This window comes from Lynx canadensis, chromosome D4 (assembly GCF_007474595.2).
Source record: "Lynx canadensis isolate LIC74 chromosome D4, mLynCan4.pri.v2, whole genome shotgun sequence".
Taxonomy (NCBI): domain Eukaryota; kingdom Metazoa; phylum Chordata; class Mammalia; order Carnivora; family Felidae; genus Lynx; species Lynx canadensis.
In genome coordinates, this window is record NC_044315.2 from 48654353 (window position 1) to 48673321 (window position 18969).

An 18969-nucleotide genomic window follows, 5' to 3' on the forward strand; every position below is an offset into this window, starting at 1 on the left:
TAGGATTCATTGATTATGCTTTTAAATGAAATTTAAGTTATAAGAATTTTAATAGTATCTTACATCATAGGAAAATTTAAAAATAACTGTGTATATTATTTTAAATAATTAGGATTGGGTGATGGAGATTGTGGCAGAGCCTTAATTAGTTTTATCAGTGGAATCAGTATATCCAACATATACGTCAGGAAAAAATTCTGTGTTAAGATAAAGCTTTGTCTTGCTTCTGTAAACATTCCCCAAGAGTAACTCATTCTTTGACAATATGTGATCTCAGCACTCAATTTATAATATACTCAAGGCCATTAAGAAACCATTAAAAGAGTCTTCCTAAACCAACATACATGTTTCAATGTATGCATGTTGGAATGGGGGGGTGCATCTTTAATTTGGACAATGTATGGATTCATGCTCTTTGAGGGGTTTTGTCTTTCTTTTTTAAAAATGGGCAAAAGAATATTTGGAAAGTAAAAGAGGGATCATCTTGTGCCTGTTATCAGACAGATCAAACTGAGAAAAGAACACTAGGAAAGCTGAGGATTTGAAAATTGATTCCCTAAATATTCACATGGCAATATTCCCATGATACAATTGACCTGCTGTGAAGACTGGCTCTAAAAGTTAAAAAACACTCAGGGTTGTCCATACCTGAAATTTTTGTTAAGAGGGACTGGGTAGCAATCATGCTTTAGGCCAGTGTTTTTCAAAATATGGATCTTTACTAGGTTATTACATGTTTTTAGTGCGTCTCAGTAAGTATATTTTAATTAATTATGATAATTAAGATAGAAAACCTCAAAATATCAGAGCTTGCCATAGTTAGAGTGAGCAGAGTTTTGGGAAATTTGTTAATTTGTTACTAATTATATATATATATATATATATATATATATATATATGCATATACAGGAAGATATATAAATGTAAAGTTTATTTATTTTAAGAGAGAGAGAGATAGCATGAGTGGGAGAGGGACAGAGAGAGAGGGAGAGAGAGAATCCCAAGCAGTCTCTGTGCTGTCAGCACAGAGCCTGACACGGGGCTCAAACTCACAAACCATGAGATTATAACCTGAGGCGAAATCAAGAGTCAGACACTTAACCAACTGAACCAACCAGGCATCCCAATAAACATATATTTGTGTGTCCACACATATACATAGAGATGTATGCATGTTGGATTGTGTTGTGAAATGTATTTCTTGTTATGTATGATATTCAAAAACCATAAAAGCTGGTGCCTAGTGCCTTTGATAATGGAATATAGACTAAATGTTCAGTTTTTATCATATGGCTATGGAATTCCCCTCAAAATATATTTCTTCTTTTTCTCCCTCTCTTTATACGTCAAATGCCACAAAATTAAGATTTGAATGAACTGACCTCATGCTAATATACAGAAAGGACTATCAGAATTTTATTTATCAAAACCCAGTGTACCTAGTTGATGCTTTTAAGGTTGATCTTAGTGGCAAGAAAAATGGATTGAGAAAATCAAATGAGGTACCTGAGTCAGGCTGAAATTGTACAAACTTCAGAGTAAGTTGAAGCAAACCTCATAATACGAGGTCACCGGGTTTTGTGTTGCATGCATTTAGACAACTCCTTCATATGTCTATAGATAGATATAGATATAGATATAGATATAGATATAGATATAGATATAGATACAATTTCAGGGCTTTTCAGTACTGACAGCTGACAAGGACTCATTTGCTTGCTTCTGTTGTCCACTTGCAGTACTCATATAAACCAAAAAGAGCTTTAAAAATTTAAATATCTTGGGAACTGGTGAAAAACCATACAATCCCAGAAAGAATTCTCACTATCCAAAGAAAGAAATCTGATGCCCTGAGGTGGAAGTAAAGGATAAGAAGGTTAAATAACAAACTGCCCATTAGAGATCAGGTCTGTCTACACACTATATCACATTGCTTCCTATAATTCCAGTATAACCATCAGATTTGTTTATTCCCTACACACAGCAATAGATATACATCTACTGACTTGATATATACACACATATATCTGTAATTTTTTTTTAATATTTCAGTATATTGTTGTGGGCAATGGTTAAACAATTGCAAATATGTATGTATGTATATATATGTATATACACTTCAAATATATTATATTATATTATATTATATTATATTATATTATATTATATTATATTATTTCTAAACCTCAATATAGTTTTTTTATCAAGACTATTTGCTAGTAAAATAAAATTAAGAAAAGGACCATAATGTAATGGGAACACAAAAGGAGATATTCTATTGTTTGATAACCTAGACTTGTCAATGAACCAATCCTTTCTTTTCTCAGCTTAAAATATGGGGATCAAAAGTTATGCAGTATGTAAACATAACATGAAAATGTACAATGCATGCTTCATCCCGATACAGGTCTTCAGTATATAAAGACACTGTCTTTTAATAATCCTTTTCAACTGCTGATTCCTTGATAATTAGAAATACCTGTATAAGCACAAGGTCACACCCCAAAATAAATATAGTCTCCTAGAGAAGAATACCAACTGTTTTCTAATTAATCTTTATTAGAATTAAATTGAAAGCAATTTCTCGTGAACCACCTGTAGGGTTTTCTTCTTCCGCGTCTTTATATCCATAGGGCTAGTAAGCACATTGCATTGGCACATAATATCCATTAAAAATGTATTTGTTAAAAGTATGGAGAAATGAGTGAACAAATGACTAGCTAGTTGGATGCTTGGCAATGTTTTAAAAAGATACATTCTTAATAGCAGAATATGGACATAACTTAGAAATGGGCTTCTAGAATAGGGACCATGAGTAGATACATGAAAAGAGTTGATCAAGAATGGCTATCTTGAGTAAATAATTGCCTATTGTATTTAAGAAGAGAATAGTCATGGGACATCTGGGTGCTCAGTTGGTTAATTGACTGGCTCAGATCATGATCTCATGGTTTGTGAGTTCAAGCCCCATGTTGGACTCTGTGCTAACATCTCAAAGCCTGGAGCCTGCCTCAGATTTGTGTCTCCCTCTCTTTCTCTGCCTGTCCCCCAGTCATGCTCGCTTGCTCGCTCTCTCTCTCTCTCTCTCTCTCTCTCAAAAATAGATAAACATTTAAACAAATGAAGAAAATAGTCATGATTAAAAAATCTTAGTCATTCACATCAAGAATTAGATTGTCGAAAGAGTTTCAGTGAAGGTATTTATAAAAGCCTGGAAGTTTTTGTTGTATATTTGATTGCATGTTTTCATATGCCACACAAAAATACAGAAATAAATTTTTCGATAATATTCTTATTCATGAAGAGTCATTATTTTCTCTCCAGAAATTCTGAGTATACTTAAATACGTTGGTTTCATATCTCATCGACTTTATAAATGCAATTCAATTTTTTAACTTATTCATTTTTTATGAACATTTACTTTTTCAGTCTTTGCTAAGGATAAAAATGAGCTAGTTTTATACTGTAACTTGCCTATGAGGCAATGTCAAAGGACAATCCTATTTTATATAGCTAAGTGGATCATTAATATACACATAAACAGCAATCATTTTTCAGTGTCCGTGGTCCTATTATAAATGCAATCATTCTTATTGCATTCTTAATGTATTAGGCCATATTTTCTAAATTTCTGTAACTTTTCTTTAAGGTTTTATTTTTTTAAATAATCTCTATGCTCAAAGTAGGGCTCAAATTTACAACCCCAAGATTGAGAGTCACGTGCTGTACCAGCTGAGCTAGTCAGGTACCCCTGACTATATCTGTAACATTTTTAAAGTTTATAATTTATCCTTTTTTTCTATATTTTGGAGGAATCATAATAATTATGTTGCTACTTATAGTATTAAAATAAAAGCATCCTTAATTTGTATGAATATCAAATATATTTTTACATATTATTTCTGGGCATATTTCCAATATCTTATAGCTTTATTAAAAGTTAATAATTTCAGAATGTCCCCATGTATTTATATCCTTGAACTGCTTCTATCACATGGAAGGGTTATTTTTTCATTAAAATATTTTGCAAAAACAAACAGATTATACCCCCCCCACATACACACCACTGTTCAGTTTTATAAAGTAAGGCAAATAGTGCCAGCAATTAGCTGGCCTTTGCAAAACATTAGCATTTAAACTGACATCAAAAACAATCAAAATACGGGCACCTGAGTGGCTCAGTGACTCTAGATTTCAGCTCAGGTTGTGATCTCATGGTTTGTGGATCAAGCCCTGCCTTGGCCTACACACTGACAGAGCAGAGCCTCCTTGGGATTCTCTCTCTCCCTCACTCTCTGCCTCTCCCCCCTCATGTGTGCACTCTGTCGAGTGTGCTCTCTCTCTCTCTCTCTCTCTCTCTCAAAATAAATAAATACACATTTAGAAAAACAGTGAAAATAAAAGTGATCTTTGCATTTCATAAGAGAAAATGCATCCTACAAATCTCAGGTTTTAAATATATGTAAAACATAAAAGGAAATATACACATCCATTCTGACTACCAAGAGAGGGGTAGAGGTTAGAGGTAAGAAAAGGGTGAAGTCACAGCAGACTTTAGAAGCGTTCATCTCTGGCTGTCAGCCCTGTGGATATCTAATGCCCTACATGTACTTGGGATTCAGTCTAAATACATTTTTTTTTTTTAATGGAACATAGTAGCGAATGTAGCCTTATTGATTAGTGTATCTATAAGATCAAGTTCCAGGATGCTTTTTTCACCTCATTCTACCTTTTAAAATCACAAAATATAAGAGAATCAGAATTTCATAGATCTGAAAATATCAGCTGGAAAGAATTTTTACCCTTTTCAAAAATAGATATGCACACCAATATTCAACACCTTCATAAAAAAATGTATCCTATTTACAGCTCTAATAAACCCCCATTAAATCACAGTAATCATGTGCTAGAGAACAGGTGTTTTAAATCACTAAATTTGGAATGGAGTGAAGTTGAAGGAGCATGTTGGAAGCTTTTCATTGGCTGAGTGTGGCTGCAGTTTCCATGGCAATTCCACCCTGGTTCCCAAATCTTCCTCACTCTTTCAAAATGCAGTGGAAAATACTATTTAGTATGAGGACAAAAAATTGGGTCAAATTACCATCACTTATTTAGCTAGAAACAGCAGTAGGAATAGTGAGAAACATGTGTGGACTCTCCATTACAATTCACTCACATTTTATACCCTCTACGTTCATTTATGCATATTTTCTACGCCCTCTGCTGTTAATGAACATATGTGCAAAATAAAAATACCCATAGGCCAACAGCTTGTTACATTAGTGATCATCTATGGAAAGAAAATGTCAGTCATCTATGGAAAGAAAATGTCATAGGAAACACTATCACACTTGGTGTTTATGTTTACAGTGTTACATGTTTGGATGCATTAAAATCATTATCAAGTAACATTAACTCAATACTCCAAGGCCCTATGACATTTCCAAACTGAGTTGTACATGGCCCCTGTTTTGTAGGGTTGGCATTACTTTAGACTTAGAACCAGAGAGAGACAGAGACCAAGTGTTGTTACTTCAGTGAAGAAAGGAAGGGACAATATATAGGACATGTACAAGGCATAGGAATCCTCTTAACCATAGTCTGCTCATGCATGTCAAGAAACAAGGTCCTAGACTTTTAACTTGGTAAGAATACACATGCATAGGGGCCATTCTGTAAAAGTTGAGTATGTCTGAAAAAAGGTTATGGCTTGATCTAACACAATTTAATCCCATAGTATTTTCTTGGGATTATGACCTAAATTACAATTTCAGTTGCTAACGTAAGAAGAGAAATAGCCATGTTTGACTCTGAGGTTTTAGTGAATCTGTGGAGACAGAAAAGAGTAAAGACACTTAAGGAGCAGAAATAACAAAGGGCTAATGAACAAGATTAAGAGTTTCCACTTGTGATCACTTCACTGAGGAAGTTAGAAAAACGGCCCTCCTATGGAACATATGACTTTAAAATAAGAGTGCCTACAGAAGACAAGCCAGAATAATAATCCCTAACTTTAGACTATTGGTGCCTTAGAAGAGGCACCAAATTGGAAATGAAACTACAAGGACCTGCCAAAAACAGGCAATAATGTAAATCAGGATAAATTAGGTAAAGTGAGACTCTGTGCTTCAGATTACACTTTTCAAGAGCTTGTACCTCAAAAATCTTTCCTACTAAAATGCTTAAATATTTTGAATATCTCAGAGAGCAGTGAAATAAATTCACAGTCTTTGAAGTCAGAATCAAGGTTTTGAATTTTGACCAAGTCAGCTAAACTAAATTACTTCTATCTTATCTCTGAGTCTCAGTGTTCTCTTTTGCAAAGTGGGATCAAGTATACAAATTTTGCATGTTTGCTGTGAACAGTCAAGACAATACTGGTATTGTCACTGTTACAAAGTAAATATGTTTCCCTCTATTGTCTTCCTTTCCTCTGCTCCCTTATCTGATGCTATAGGAAATGAGAATAGTATAAGTGGAAAGAAAGAAAGAGCCATAAAGCACAATGGTGAATTACTTTGGAATATTGCTCTCCCCTTCCTAGTAGTAAATACTGCATTAAAAAAGGCAGGGGGAATTATCAAGGTGGAGCATTGGCTCATGCAGTCTTATATCTGGGACTTTTCTGCCAACCTTTCATCAAGGTGGCTAACACCACTTTATTTTTGGGAATAAACACCTAGGTCTTCAGAGAGGCTGAGAATACGTTCTCTGTCTTGGGAAGTCGAGTCTGGGAGTGCAGAGAATCCAAAGTTCTGATAGTTATCTCTTGCCACCTGAGAAGTTTGTGGTCACGGCTCTAAAAGTAGTAAACTTCCCTCACTTCAGCCAAATAGCTTCCTCATCAAGCCCAATATCCACCCACCCTATGGTCTATGAAGCTAAATGAGCTATAGCAGCAAAATTTACATTTCATATTCCTGATTGAGTTATAATCCCGAATCTCTGTTAGCAATTCTATCCTTTATTATTCAAGCCTAGAACCATTTCACCTCTACATCCTTAGCACTCTGTTTTCCCTAGGCCATGTCCCTCTTTTGGTATTTTCCAGAACTTCAGCACTTAAAAGTCTATGTCTCACCAACTCCCAAGTCTTACCACCCTATGACAATTATTCCAGAAAGGGAAATGTATAAAAAAAGTGCAGGAGGAAGAAGGTTTTTTTAAAGCTCCTTCTTCCCTGACACTGAAATGTTTTACACTGTAGCCCTAAGGAAGAGGATGTGTTATTCCCTATTTTAAGGAGGCCCCATTGTGTTCCCTCTAAAAAGAGAGTTGAGAAATTCCGGGAGGATGTTCATAACGAATGTGTCTGTGTTTTATAGCACCTCAATGCATGCTTTTGTTATCTTGTCCATGTTTCTATATTGAAGTTATCTTATTGCATATATTTCTTTTCCCTTCTTTACTGTAAAGTGCAGGAAAGTAAGATATTTGTTTATGTTTTTAATTTTTATTTCATTTTTTTCATTTTTTTATTTCATTTTTATTTTTCATTTTTTTAATTTCATTTTTTTTCATTTTTTCATTTTATTTATTTTTGAGAGAGAGAAAGACCAGAATGTGAGTAGAGGAGGGGCAGAGAGAGAGACCCATAATCCAAAGCAGGCTCCAGGCTCTGAGCTGTTAGCACAGAGTCTGAGGTGGGGCTCAAACTCACAGACTGCGAGATCATGACCTGAGCCAAAGTCAGAGGCTTAACCGACCAAGCCACCTGGGCACCTCTCTTTTTTTTTATTTTAAATTTTCAACCTGTGTTTTTATCCATTTCTTCAACATTCATTTAACAAGTTCTATAGGACAAATACTGAGCTAAAAAATAAATACAGTGTGATCCCTTCCCTCTAGAATCTCATACTGGTGAGCCATTTTGAACCCTTACTATGTGCCAGAGGCATTATTGTTTTTCATTTAAACATTATCCTTAAGGAGAGAATAATTTATCCCATTTTATGTATACAGAACCAAGAATCAAAAGAATTCCAACCAAGGGCTTTCTGGAAGAAATCCCAGACAGTTGAGAATGAACTGCTTATAAAGAGAACTCTAAAATATATATAGGAAAGGAGAAAGTAAATTCAGAAAAGTTAAAAAATAGACCAAAAAAGAAGGAGGGGGGGGGGGAATGAGCCTAAATGAGTTATCTAAAATTCTTGCTTTATTTAGTATGTTGTCAAGGTGGTAAGTTGGCAGATAGAAACCTTTTTAAGAGAAACACATGTTCAGAAATTAAGCAAGAACTTTGGTGTACAGATCAGAAATACAGTATAACTGACAGTTACAAAGTTGCGAGTTGAAGGGAAAGATATTTCTCATACCTTTATGCTGGTCTTTAGACAGTGGTTTCACACCATGTAAATAGGTATCTGAAGGAGTATTTCCCTTGATTTCCTATATAACTAATTGATATGCATTTGAACAAAAGAAGCCTACTTATGTCACAACTTAGTAATAAGACAAGAAATTATAAATATCAAGTCATTTATTCTATTTCCACAATCATTATTCAGCTGATGACATCATACCAAAAATGTTCTTATTTTTCCATTTTCTAGATCTTCAAAACTTGAACTCTTTGCACTTAGTAGAGACTTCAGACTAAAGACCATTTAAATGTCTCTTGAATTAAAAAGTCAATACTCCATTGTGTATATAAACCACAATTTCTTTATCCATTCATCAGTTGATGGACATTTAGGCTCTTTCCGTGGCAATGAGAAAGAATGAAACATGGCCTTTTGTAGCAACGTGGATGGAACTGGAGAGTGTTAGGCCAAGTGAAATAAGTCATACAGAGAAAGACAGATACCATATGTTTTCACTCTTATGTGGATCCTGAGAAACTTAGAAGACCATGGGGGAGGGGAAGAAAAGAAAAAAGGTTAGAGAGGGAGGAAGCCAAAACATAAGAGACTCTTAAAACTGAGAACAAACTGAAGGTTGATGGGGGATGGGAGGGTGGGGAGGGTGGGTGATGGGTATTGAGGAGGGCACCTGTTGGGTTGAGCACTGGGTGTTGTATGGAAACCAATTTGACAATAAATTTCATATTAAAAAAAAAAAAGGAAAAGTCAATACTAATGATACTGATTCATCCCAAACTATGAGGGACGGTATGACTATGATTTCTTTCTTGTTTCTGAACTGGTATCTCTTAAGTATAAGGATAATGCTTTTATGTATTTATATATATTTTAGTTTTACAGAACTGTGAAATGTTTGATTCTTTACAACTATCTGCTTCTTTCATTGATCTTTTTTTCCTGTCATTTTCCCCATAATTGCTCCCACTTATTTATATGCCCTATATTGAAAGCACAAAGCTATGTTTACAAGTTTTACCTCCTCATACCATACATGAGAATGATTAACAAAGTGTCTCTGTCCATTATAGGGAAGGCACTACCATGAAGTAAAAGAACACAGTCTTTGGGCTCAACTTATCTGAGTCCAAACCAATTTTGACATTTTTTTTTAATCTGTTAGGCTTTGTGAAAATTATTTAAACTTATGAGCCTCAGATTTTTTAATAATGTCACTGTTCTCTGTTTTGTGAGAGATATATGAGATATGTCTGGAGATCCTAGCCTACTTTCAGTCCCAAATAGTTGTTAAATGAATGCTAATTCCCCCCATTCCCCTCAGACCTCCCTTCTGAGCCACTGAATCTGCTTTTTAAAGAGCTTTGTATAGGAGAATGCATTCCTGCATTTGGAGAAACCAGAGGAATTATGGACCATTCAGGGATTTAGGACTTGTGCATTCAGCTTTTGCCTACTCTCTGCCCTTTTAAGTACAAAGGCACCTGAGTACCTGGCCCTGAATATTTATCAGCTGAATCTTAAATAACAACCACTAGATTCTAGAAAGAGGACTCTGTTAGCACTCTGACTTTAGGCAAGATGCACAGTTGATCTGTACAGTTTCCTAATAGGTAAATTGAGGTATTAGGTAATATCAAGCAGGGTATGTTAGAAGTCCAAGGCACTGCTCCTCTTTCCAGAGCATCTAACAGAAATATCTGATCCATTTCAAAGCTCCTTCCTTCTGGGATGTGGACTCAAAATTCTGTTCAACACTGCATTTGTGTTAGGGATGTAAGTTGATTGTTATTTGTCAGTACTTGGGTTATATATTTCTTTAGCTCCCTTCCAATTTTTAATCGCACATTCTATGATTATTATTATAATGAGACCCATTTGTTATACTGCATTAGAGTTACATCCTCAAGGGTCAATCGAGTACATATGGCTTTTTGTCCCAGCCTACTGTGCTTTTTTATTCTTCTGTTTGCTCTATAAATATAAAGATTATTAGCCATAAAGCAGTCAAAATTTAGGGAACGGCTGCCAAAAATCATGATTAGTTTTATAATCAATGATCTATAGTCCTTCTTCTGGCAGTAATTAGACAAAATAATTCATGCCTGTGCAAATAATAAAACCATGTCTTATAAAGAGAAAAAATGCATATCTTTTTTCTCCATAGAAAAAGAGTGTTCAAGTAACTGAAACAGTGGTATTAAATCACTGTGATATAAAATTTAACAAGGATGAGGACTTCTCAGAATTCATCCTTATTATATACCCACTATTGTTCATAATCTTATTATTTAAGCTATCATTCTGTAGAATCTTCTTAAGTTGTAGGTTTAGACCAGAACCATCAGGAGGAGTCAATATTGGGTTCCCACAGTTTAGTTCTGCCTTGTTTCTATCCAGTGTACAGTTCTATGGATTCTAACAACATCTCATGTGTCTACCACGACAGTATCATTAAAAATACTCATTACCCTAAAAATTTTCCATATTTCAACTATTTATCCCCCAAATTCCTGGACACCACTGACATTTTTACCGTCTCTCTAGTTTTGCTTTTCCAAAATGCCAACTATTTGGAATTACATTGTATATAGCCTTTTCAGACTTACCAATATGCGTTTAAAATTCTTCTATGTCTTTTTGTGACTTGATATATCATTTTTTTTTTAATCAGGAAAGTATTCAACTGTATGGATGCACTATAGTTTTTTTTTTTAATGCATTCACCTATTGAAAGACATCTTGGTTACTTCAATTTAAGTAATTATGATTAAATCTGCTATAAAAATGTAATCAGGTTTTTGTTTATGTATAATTTTTGAAGTAAATTGAATAAATACCTAAGATCACAACTTCTCGATCATAGGATAATCTCGTTTTGTAAGAAACTGCCAAACTGTCTTCAAAGTAATGGTACCATTTTGCATTCCCATTAGCAACAAATGGAAGTTTCTGCTGCTTCACATCCTTATCAACATTTGGTATTGTCAGGTTTTAGTTTTTAGCCACTCTAATAGGTATGTAGTGGTATTTCATTTTCTTTCAATACACAACTCTCTAATAACAAAGGATGCTGAGCATTTTTTTCGTAAGCTTATTTGTTATCTATGTATCTTCTTTACTGAAGCATGTTCATACTTTCTGTTCTTTTTTTTTTGTTGGATTGTAGATTCCCTTATTGTTGAGTTTTACGAGTTCTTTGTGTATATTAGATACAAATTATCTATCAGATATATGTTGGCAAATATTTTCTCTAAGCTTGTGCCTGTCTTTTCATCGTCTTAACAGTGACTGTGAAGAGCAGATGGTTTCAATTTTAATGGAGTCCAACATACCATTTTCTTTTTCATGGATTTTACTTTTTATGTTGTATCTGATAAAAAAAAAAATCATGTAATGGTGAAGGTTGCCTAGATATTCTCCCTTGTTATTTTCTGGAATTTATATTGTTTTGCATTTTAAAATTAGGAGAGGATTTATTTCTAGTTAACTTTTGTAAAAGGTATAAGATCTGTGCCTTGAGTCTTTTATTTTATTTTTATAATAATTTTTTATTGGCTAGTCAGGATAGAGTATGATAAAATTTATTGATCTTTCCAAAGAAACTGATTTTGACTTTATTGACTTTCTCTATTTTCATTTCATTTTTTCTCCTTTAGTTTGAATTATTTATTTTCTTCTGTTTGCTTTAAGCTTTTTTTTCCCCTCTTGTGTTCTAAGATAGTAGCTTAATTTATTGGTTTCATAACTTTCATCTTTTTTATAAATGAATTTAATGCTATAAATTTCCCTCTAATAACTGTTTATGCTGTATTCTACAACTTTTGGTGCGTTTTGTTTCCATTTTCACTTAATTTGACTTAAAAAAAATTACCTTGACACCTCTTTGACTCATGTTATTTTTAAGTATGTTGTTTAATCTCCAAACATCAGGATTTTTCTTACTATCTTCCCAGTTTTGATTTCTAAGTTAACTCCACTGTGCCTAGAGAAAATACTTTGTATGGTTTTTGTGTTCTTAAATTTGTTATGATGTGTTTTCTTGACCCAGAACATGGTTTGTCTTGGAGAAAACGCCATGTGAACTTGAGAGGAATGTGGATTCCACTGTTGTTGGATTGGTATTCTATAAATATCAGTTAAATCAAGTTGATTGAAGTTATTTTCAGATAAAGTGTGTCCTTTGACATTTTCTGCTTGCTTCATGTATCCACTACTGAAAGGGATATGAAAGTATCTAACTATGATAGTACATTTGTCTGTTTGTCTTTATGACTTTAACAGATTTGTCTCTTGTAATTTGACACCCTGTTGTTAGGTGCATACATGTTAAAGATTCTTATGTCTTCATGAAGAATTGAGCCCTATATCATTATATAAATCCCTCTTATTTTCTGATAATTTTCCTTGTTCTAAAGTGTGCCTTGTCTGAAAATAATACAGCTTCCTCCAATCTCTTTTGATTGGTGTTAGCATGGATCTTTTCTTCTTTTTTTTACTTTAGACCTAAATATGTCTTTACATTTATTTTTTCACTTTGAAAAACTCTGTCTTTTAATTTGTGCACTCAGATTATTCACATTTAAAGTGATTATTTATATACCTGAATTAACATATATCATCTTCCTCATCATTGTGATTGTTTTTTGTTTATTTTTATATTTTTCTCTCTTCTTCAGCCTTTGCTCATTTTAATTGGGCATTTTTACGTAATTCCATTTTCTTTTCTCTCTCAGCATAATGATTATACTTCTTTAAAAAACATTTAGTGGTGTCCAGAGGGTTTGCAATATATATTTTCAACTAATCTAAGTCCACTTTCAGATAACATTATATAACATCACAAATAGTACATGTACTTACAATAGAGTATTACTCCCAATCCCTCCTTATGTCCCTTATAATAATGCTATAATTTATATCACTTATCCATGTACTAAAACCATATGATACATTTTTGCTATTATTTGAAAAAAATGACTTTGTAAAATCTCTTAGATGAATTAAGAATAAGAAAAATAAAAGATTTTATTTTAACCTTTATTTCTTCTCTGAACTCTTCCTTCTTTGATATATATGTGTTTCTTTAATTTTTAATATTATTTATTTATTTATTTTTGAGACAGACCATGAGTCGGGAAGGGGCAGACAGAGGGAGACAAAGAATCAGAAGCAGGCTCCAGGCTCTGAGCTGTCAGCACAGAGCCCAACATGGGGCTCGATCCCATGAACCGCGAGATCATGTCCTGAGCTGAAATCAGATACTTAACTGACGGAGTCATCCAGGCACCCCTAAATATACGTTTCTGACTTATACCACTTCCTTCTTCTTGAAAAACTTCTTTTAACATTTTTATAGATCCTTTGTGTTGAATTCCCTTAATTTTTGTTTGTTTGAGGATGGATTTATTCCTTTGTCACTTTTGAAGGATGATTTCACTGTATACAGAAATTGAAATGGTATTTGTTATTGTTGTCGTTTTTCCTCCTACACCTTAAATATTTCGCTCAAGCTTCTTGCTTTCATGGTTTTTCATCAGTCCACTATTATTTTCTTATTCCTCTATAAGTAAAGTGTTTTATTACTCTGGTTTCATTCAAGATTTTCTCTTTGTCTTTGGTTTTCTGTTGTTTGAATTTGATTTGCCTGACTGCAGTTTTTGGCATTTATTCCATTTCAATTTTATTTATAAAAACCAAACAAGATATGATTTATTGAGTAATAGGGTACATTGTGTAAAAATAGGCCTGGAGTGTGAGATTGTATGTTAATCTGGCTAGAAGTTGAAGTTTGTTTCTCCTAAGAACTCTCTGGGCATATTTCAAATGGTTACTTTTCTCTTACCCTGTCAGAAATGCAAGTGGATTTTTCTTGACTCTTCACTGTGAGAACCTGCTAGAATTCCTTGATTTAAAGCCCATAGGGGCGCCTGGGTGGCTCAGTCGGTTGAGCGGCCGACTTCGGCTCAGGTCATGATCTCGCGGTCTGTGAGTTTGAGCCCCGCGTCGGGCTCTGTGCTGACAGCTCAGAGCATGGAGCCTGTTTCAGATTCTGTGTCTCCCTCTCTCTGACCCTCCCCCATTCATGCTCTGTCTCTCTCTGTCTCAAAAATAAATAAACATTAAAAAAATTTTTTAAAAGAAAGCCCATAAAAGTGGTCTTTCCTCTAAGATTAGGCCCCGGGAGTTTCTACGTATCAAGCAAATCTATGGTCAACCTCCAGCAATTAGTGAAAATTACCATTTAAATATTTCTATCAGTTTATGTTCCCGGAGGTGTCTGCTTTAGGTGTGCTGACCTTAGCTGTGTTTCTCTGTATTTTCCTGTCTCTACAGATGTTTGGGTGACAGTTTGCCCTGTGCCCACAATTTCTGAACAATCTAAGAAAATCATTGATTTTCAGTTCAGCTTTTTTTCTTATGTTAAGGTTGGAAGTGGTGATTTTTAAGCTTTTTAAATGTCACAGTTGAAACCAGAAATTTGCTGGATTCATTTTTACCAGAATGTCTAGTATTTTGATGACTGCTTCTATACTTTATGGACTCGTGTCCATCATTAGAAGTTTGGTTATAGTATGTATGTTATGTACATCCATTCCATGAAATACTACATGGTTATTTTTTTTTTTCAACGTTTATTTATTTTTTTTTGGGACAGAGAGAGACAGAGCATGAACGGGGGAGGGGCAGAGAGAGAGGGAGACACAGAATCGGAAACAGGCTCCAGGCTCTGAGCCATCAGCCCAGAGCCCGACGCGGGGCTCGAACTCACGGACGGTGAGATCGTGACCTGGCTGAAGTCGGACGCTTAACCGACTGCGCCACCCAGGCGCCCCACTACATGGTTATTTAAAAGAAAGAGTATATTTCTAATTACTGATATAGGACAAAGAAAAGAGATCTCCATGGTAAATTGTTTTCTGGAAAGTAATTTCCAGACAATTATGTAGTAAGTAATCATTTATGTAAAATAAGGAGGAAATAATTCATTTTCATGTTTCCTTATATAAACATATAATCTTGAGATATCCAAATTGAAAATATTGAAAGTAGTTACTTGTAGGAAGTTATGATGAGGGAGACAGAATGATCAGGGAATGAGATGGAAATTAGATAATTCAACGTTTTAAACAATATCTTTAATTTTGGACCTTGTGATTGTATTACATGCACATGCTCTTTTTCATTCTCTCTCTCTCTGTTTCTCTCTCTCTCACACACACACACACACACACAACATTCTCTCAGATGTTTCTTTTTCATTTTCTTTCATAAACATTGGGAAAGTTAACACTGGTTTATAAAATGAATAATAACATGGATAGGGTCCTACCAAATATGAGGCTCTTGATTAGTCTCATCTCTGGTGCCTCATGTCCTAGAATCTACTTGGTCAGGCTTGAGTCAGAGACACAAAGTCTACTTGCCTGAATACTTTGGATTGTTTAAGGAGGTGAAGATACTTTTACTTTTATTATGGAAGAATTTGAGATAGCCACTTCCGGTTAGCATGCTGGATACAACCTTATTTTTCAGAGTTTCTTTGTTTCATCTTGTTTACCAAATACCAGTACTTTATAGGCCAGGATTTAGGATTGGAAGCTCCATATTTGCCATAACACTGTGAGAGTAGCTCCCTTTCATCTTAATTGCACTCTCTTGGTGGATAGTGAGAACACTCATCTCTTCCAGACAATCAAAACAAATGGTGTTATAATGAGTGATCAAAACAATCTGAAAACCCATTTGTCTGTTTTACACTTCTCCAACTTTAAGCTTCTCAGTGCCAACCACGAATGGATTTGGTTCTGAATAGGTCAAAGGTGAAAATGAGAAGGAAATGTTCACGTTTTGAATGGTCCACAGTAGTCATTGTGATAATTTTTTTTTTAAGCACAGAATTTCCTAAAACTGTTGATACAGTTTCAGATAAGAAAATGTTAGTGACACCTTGGAAGTGCTTCCATCACCAAATCCCCTGCCACCCAGAGCTTGCCAGATTGCCTGAAAGTGTCTATTTACAACTTAAAGTGGGAATGGCAAGTAATTTCCATCTCATGTGTCAAATTAGATCCATTGTTAGTGGCTACAACTAGCAGTGCTGAGAAAGATATTGGTACAACATCTTGACTTTAAGGTACATAGTCAAAGTCAAAGTGCTGAGATCCATCAGTTGATACCTGTTCTAGATGAGAGGAGACAGAATGGTGGAAGAAAAGCTAGGCATCTACCAGCTCCAATAGGGTTTGCAACTCTAGGAAGCCCAGCTTGGTCAGCTTTATAAATATTAGCAATTGTTGCTAAAATATAAACAATATAAAATGTGTAAAAACTAGCCATTACCTATTGAGCACTAACTGTGTTCCAGGTACTGTACTAAGGAATTAAAAAGCATTTACCTAATCTAATCATTACCAGAACCCTATGAGATATTGTCCCCATCTAGTTTATCCACAGTGAAAATTATTTAAATCTTAAAATGCCAGTCTCAGCAATCATTTACATTTAAAGATTTTGTTTTTTACAAGAAAGAAAAAACTATAACAGTGATAATCTTGTTTAAGATGTAATTGATTTTGAAATATATATAAAAACAACTACTCTAGGCTTCAATAGTTTACCAAATGTGTTATATAATGTTTTCATAATATTTGCATTATCCAACCCACTTTTCAGAGTTTCAGAAATTTTCATGAATTTTATACATTCTAAAGCAGTATTGTACCGAAGCATATTTACACTATTTTCTGAGTAATTTTTAATAAGAAATTTGAACTTAAATCTTTTAACCACAATATTGATTTAAGTAACATTTGTCGTGATGAAAAAAACAACAACAATACATTAAATAACTAAATAGAAGCGAAAAAAGAGAAAGGGGAGACAACAAGCGAAATATGCAAGAAAAGTATCTCAAAGTCTGCATTATAATATGCACATCTCCCCTTGGTCTTTTAAAAGAATTCCCACTATAACCTTTATTCCATTAAAAAGGGTAAGTATTATGACATAGGACAGGTGGTATGTTAACGTCTTTGATCATATAATAAACTAAATTTCCATTGCAGAAGAAACTATTGGAAATGTAATGAAAACATAATGAAGTCAACATCCTTGCTTACCAAGTGGGATTTTGTAGTACAGTTAATTGAATGTCAGTGTAAAATGTTGACAGAGAACAGAATAGAACGAGAGAATTAAAGGGAAAACGATTTTATCTAAGCATGTATATTTTCAAAAGTAGCTTTCACCATCTGGATATTTGCAGTCATGCAGATAAAACATATAGTTGGATGAGCTTTTGGTTTTCATCTAGATTTTCCTGTATCTTCCACAGTGCTTAGGCACTGTGGAATTGGACACTCAATAGACACTCAATAAACACTTACTGATTAATATTTCTATCCCGTGCAAAGAATCACAGGCTGTCTCTGAAATTGAATCTGTGAAGATTGGGACATAAAATGTCAGCCACCTTTCTCCTTTCCATTTCTGTCATGTGTTTGAAAATAGAGGGGTTTCACCAGTTCTAAGTTTTATTTAGATAGAATTCACATGCATAAAATTCACCATTTTAAGTACACAACTAAACGTTTTCTTATTCTATTCATAACTATCCCTGCAATCATTAACTTTTGAATATTTTGTTTCCCTTGAAAGAAACTCCATACCCAGTAGCAGTCAATCCTGATTCCTCCCTGTGTACTACCCTTCTGGTCCTAAGGCATCTACCAGTCTACTGTCTGTGTGTGTAAATTGACCTATTTTTGATATTTCATATAAATGGAATCATAAAGCCTGTGGCCGATGTGACTGCCTTCTTTCACTTAGCATAATATTTCAGTGTTCATCCAAGTTATAGTTGGTATCATGTCTTTGTATTGCCAAATAGTATCCCACTGTGAGGATATACCACATTTTATTTATCTGTTCATGAGCTGATAGACATTTTGGTTGTTTCCACTTTTTGGTTCTTATTAATGCTGCTATGAACTTTGGCGTACCAGTTTTTGTGTGAATGTATGGTTTTCACTTTTCGTGGGTATATACTCAGGAGTACAATTGCTGAGTCTTATGGTAACTATATTAAACCCCTTGAGAAACTACGATACTATTTTCCAAAGGGGTTACACTATTTTAAAGTTTCACCAGTGGTGTAGGATGGTTCCAGTTTCTGCAATAGTATAGGCCTGCTGTGTCTGGAGACCTTTTTTTCTACCAGTGGAGGCTGAGTGGGGGAAGAGGGACCCAGTCCTCTAGGTCTGCTCTGCTTGTCTTCTGTAAGATGGGAGTGGTGGTGCCTGAGAAAGGCCAGCTGCCTGCCCCTCCTGGGGTGAGGCCTTAGCCCTAGACTGGGAGCTGGGAGAAAGGGAACTCCTGTCTTCTTGACAATACATGTGGGAAGCAGAGCTTCTAGAATATGGAAGAATGAAGGGAAAGAGTGGCCCAAGTGCTGCAGACTCTCCATATTCTTACCCAGATTGAGTGGACTTTCTTGGATACATGTTTCCATGCTCGGTGTGTCTTTAGGACAATTTCTAGAGATTGGAATGATTGTTTTCTGCATGTGTAGTTTCAACGGTTAAATTATCCTATTGTGAAGAACGTCTGTGCAGGTCTTTACTCCTCTACTCTAGAACTTCTCCTC